General features: G+C 35.0%; 1 long non-coding RNA gene across 1 annotated transcript; it reads right to left on the bottom strand.

The window, feature by feature from the left end:
- Positions 1,363-2,611, bottom strand: LOC110264282. The gene is made up of 2 exons (XR_002350157.1): positions 2,194-2,611; positions 1,363-2,061 (listed from the first exon to the last, which is right to left on the bottom strand). It is a non-coding gene; the product is annotated as an uncharacterized LOC110264282 (long non-coding RNA).

Genomic DNA, 4,106 nt, shown 5'->3' with positions numbered 1-4,106 from the left:
AAATAACAAAAAATATTTAAATATGTTATAAAATATAAAGAATAATCTCAAAAAAATATTTAACACTATAATGATATCTTAATCCTTAAATTTTTTATTTAAAAAAGTATGTTTTATATCCTATAATTTTTAATATATATTATAGGTTAAGTTAAATTTATCATATTAATATTTAAAATATAAATATACTTTCTAAAGAAGTGCAAACCATCCCCATATCTCATTGCATCTAATTTTCATTCAGAATGGTGATTCCAAAGGATAAAATTTATGTTATTTTTCGTAATAGAGTATCTGGGGTTTATACCAACTGACCTGATTGCCACCAACAAGTCCATCAATTCAGGAAAAATATCTACCAGCGGTATACAAATATTGAAGAAGCCAACAAGACATGGCACAATTTCTTGATCCATAATCAAGAACAGCACATGATCATTAACGACGCAGTAGAAGAGCAATAACTTAACCACGAAGTCCAGCCAGTTGATCAAAATCATCTTTTGGTAATGCCACCTGTAGGTAAGTTTCAACACTCGTTGCAACATCCTGTCATTGCAAATGTCCCACCCAATTCTGTAGTACGTACCCTCCATCAACATGCAGTGGTTTGCCTACTGCTCTTGTTTTGGTTGTAGTTATCGTCCTCATGATATACATTGCTATGGTTATGAGATAAACACACATTTCTAGGACATGCCTCCACTCAAACGGTTCATGGGATTTAATAATGCTTTATGTCTGTTTATGCATTTACGTCCTATCTATGTCATTAGTAATCACATGTATAATTCTACGTTGTTACTGTGCAGCGTTGTTAATGGATCTTAATGTTATTGTTCTTAGTAATGCCACCTCTATAGGCTTTTCTTAGGAGATTCTGCACTTGTACTGACGTATTTTCACTTATTTTTATAATCATGTTTTTGTATTTACCCCTTTTCAACTAACGTATTCACACTTAATTCTCAAATTTACTGTTTCATTCAACAACAATATAAATCCCTAAACCTATACCAGCTAATCAAACCAATTCATATAATTGTACATCCATACTAATATCATTAACAAAACCCTCTATATATTGCTCCGCTTAATTGGTACCCCATAATGATTACTCTCCTCTGCCTATACTGCAGTTCTGTCGCACCATTACACTAAATGCCAAAAAAATTTGTATCCCGAGTCCATATTGCAAAACAAAACAAATCCAAAAAATCACATCAAGTCAGGATTCTCTGTGCAGTGGGATCTCTGAATCAGTCCAACCTCTGAATCAATGCCATCAACATAAAATATTAAACACAACACAACAAAAGATATTCAACGCGCATTTACTCTACGTCCCGGTTCAGAGACCAATTTTAGCTACAACATTCTCTTTCATCAATTGCAAATAAAATGCAACACACCAATATAACATTGTCACCACTATTAATGGCACAACTAATCTTCCGTTTAAAACCAACAAATACTATTCATATTAAAAGGATTCAGGTCAATAATCGACATTATAAACCAACTTAATTGAAACTAGGCATCTCATAACTAACCACAATCAAAGTAAACAACACCATCATTATTAAATATAAACATAATCAAAGCAACTTAATTCAAGGGAAACATCCTTCGATACGAGCATTCACAGCTACCTGGTAACTTGCCATCAAATTTTCATAATCTTCTTCCAATTGGCCAACCTTCGCTCGAAGTGCGTTGTTAGTATCACGTAGCATCTTCACTTTAAAGTAGTTATAGTCTTTAATTCCTTACTAATCATATCTAGGACTTGACTAACCATCTTTAGAGCTGCTTCTTTGTACGTCATCTTTTCCACCATTGAAAAATGACCTTTCGCACTCATTTCAACTTCGTATGGCTGCCCAGGAAGCACCACCGTAAAACCATAGAAGGGGCCTACATCACTAAGATATCTTTCTTGCTTAAAGAAACACGGCCCAAGGATTTCGGACTCGTAGCATAGCTTCACCAAAAGTTCCTCCATGCTATTCAGTATAGGAAAATCACCATTGACCTCCTCCTCTAGGATCACTGGAAGCCCTGCATCCACAATTCTACGATTTGTCAAAACCCAACTCGGAATGAAAACTTGTTAAGTAAATTGACCCCTCTTTTGATAAACAATTAAGGTGCTCCGAAAATGAAAAATAAACCTGCATGTTAAAAACTTACAAGAGACCACTAGTCATGGCCAGCTATTCCCACATTCCTTGTCCCCTTTCTCATTCCCTCTACCTTCGCATGAATATCCCATCATTTCAAGAGTGGCAGCATTCTCAGCAGCAATGGAATGCAATCTTGCATTGAATGCTAAAACAACTTGTTGGTAGCTTGCTAAAGCTGGTACTCAGGGAAAGTGAAGTCCATAATCTACTCCTTGACGTCTTCCCAACTTGTGTATACTCCTGTTCGCCTCCCCTTCGTGACAGCGAAGAACATATAGCGTTGCATTTTATCGTCTATCTCACACTACCTCTCCTCCAGTATGTCTCGGGCACAAACAGCTGCAAAATGACTAGTTCTTTCTTGGGTTCAGGAAGCCTCAACTATATTGCCCTGCTTCGGCTACCACTTCAACGTTAACAAACCATTTATGACAATGCCTCATTCTACATAAACAGAAATTCCTTTAGTAACATATATTTCTAATGTTGTTTCTTATTAAAAAAAAATTCAACCATGTTAACCCTAAACTTTTCAAACAAATCAACACACTTTAGGCCCAGCCTACTGTAATCTCATTTTGTCCGTAGCAACCATAAACAAATGTAACCCAACTTACACTCGTAACAAAATAAACAAAAACCCAACCCCAATTTTAGCCCACTTCATAAGCCCAATGTCAAAATAAAACTATTTACACGTGTCAACTCTAACATGTACATTTTCTAAAATGGCCCTAACCATAGGGGTCAAATTTTCAATAACCAACACACCGGATATACCCCGGTTAAGGTAACGAGTTACACGTCAATGCATCAACGATTGTATCAACAAAGCACACGCGGCCAATCCATATGCCAACAACAGTGCCGGCGTCACGAGCGCCTCATCTGGAAAGCTGCATGTAAAAATTTACTGTATATCAAATCAATTATGACTACTTGCTGAACTATTATAGTGAAACAGATACCCACGTGTCTATCTCAAAATGTAGCCACGATAGTTTCTTAGGTGTAGAAATTTTCTTCTTTTTACACGGTAGCATTGACCTAAAACAAAAAATAAATAAATAAATAATACCTAAAAACCAAAGTCTGGTGAAAATAGGATGTGAAAATAGAAAATAAGATTTTATTATTTTCACTATTTTCACTTTTCCTTCACAAAATTCAGAAAACAGAAAACACTAAAATAAAAACAGAAAATGAAAATACAAACCAAACGCACCTTAAGTAACCTTAGTGAATACTTCTTAATAGCAATAAAAAATTGAACGAGTAGTCTAACAGCGGCTGAATGACCAAAGAAAAAGAAAAAACTAGCAGCGGTAACAAGGCAATGATGGTATACTCCAGCCTTCTCCTTCTCCTTCAACATATGATCAGCTTATTCTTTTTTACCTCTATGTTTTTACTTCCTAGTGGTTCCTCTGCTTGTGCCACCCTTGGCCTGCCTTTTTTTACTATCAAATTTGCTGCCTTTGATCTATGTCTTTCCTTCGTCGCAGTCATTTTTACTGTTCTGCCTGCCAAATTTATCTCTGTCTTTTCTTTTTCTTCTTCTTTTCTACCATAAACGACAACAATCGTCCACATGAGGAGAAATTAGGAAATTGAGGGTTTTTTTTTTTAATTTCTGCATTTTTTATTTTTTTTATAGAACGACGCACTTTGTTGGTGTACCCAAAATCGACTAGATTTTGGTTCGATTCAACCATCCAAAATTTGGCCGGTTCAATAATTTACATACAGTTTTGGAATCGATGATTTTTTTATAGTAAACCAAATTGTATTTGTGTTTGTTTTGCAGTTGGGTCAGTCTGACCGGCCAGTCCAATCTAATTTTCAGAACCATAATATTATTACATTTGTAAAAGTAATCAAATTTTTAAATTTGTTATCTAAAAAATATTTAAATATTTA

The sequence above is a fragment of the Arachis ipaensis genome, chromosome B07, assembly GCF_000816755.2.
Source record: "Arachis ipaensis cultivar K30076 chromosome B07, Araip1.1, whole genome shotgun sequence".
Taxonomy (NCBI): domain Eukaryota; kingdom Viridiplantae; phylum Streptophyta; class Magnoliopsida; order Fabales; family Fabaceae; genus Arachis; species Arachis ipaensis.
Note: the sequence above shows the minus strand (reverse complement) of the source record. Positions and strands in the feature narration are given on the sequence as shown.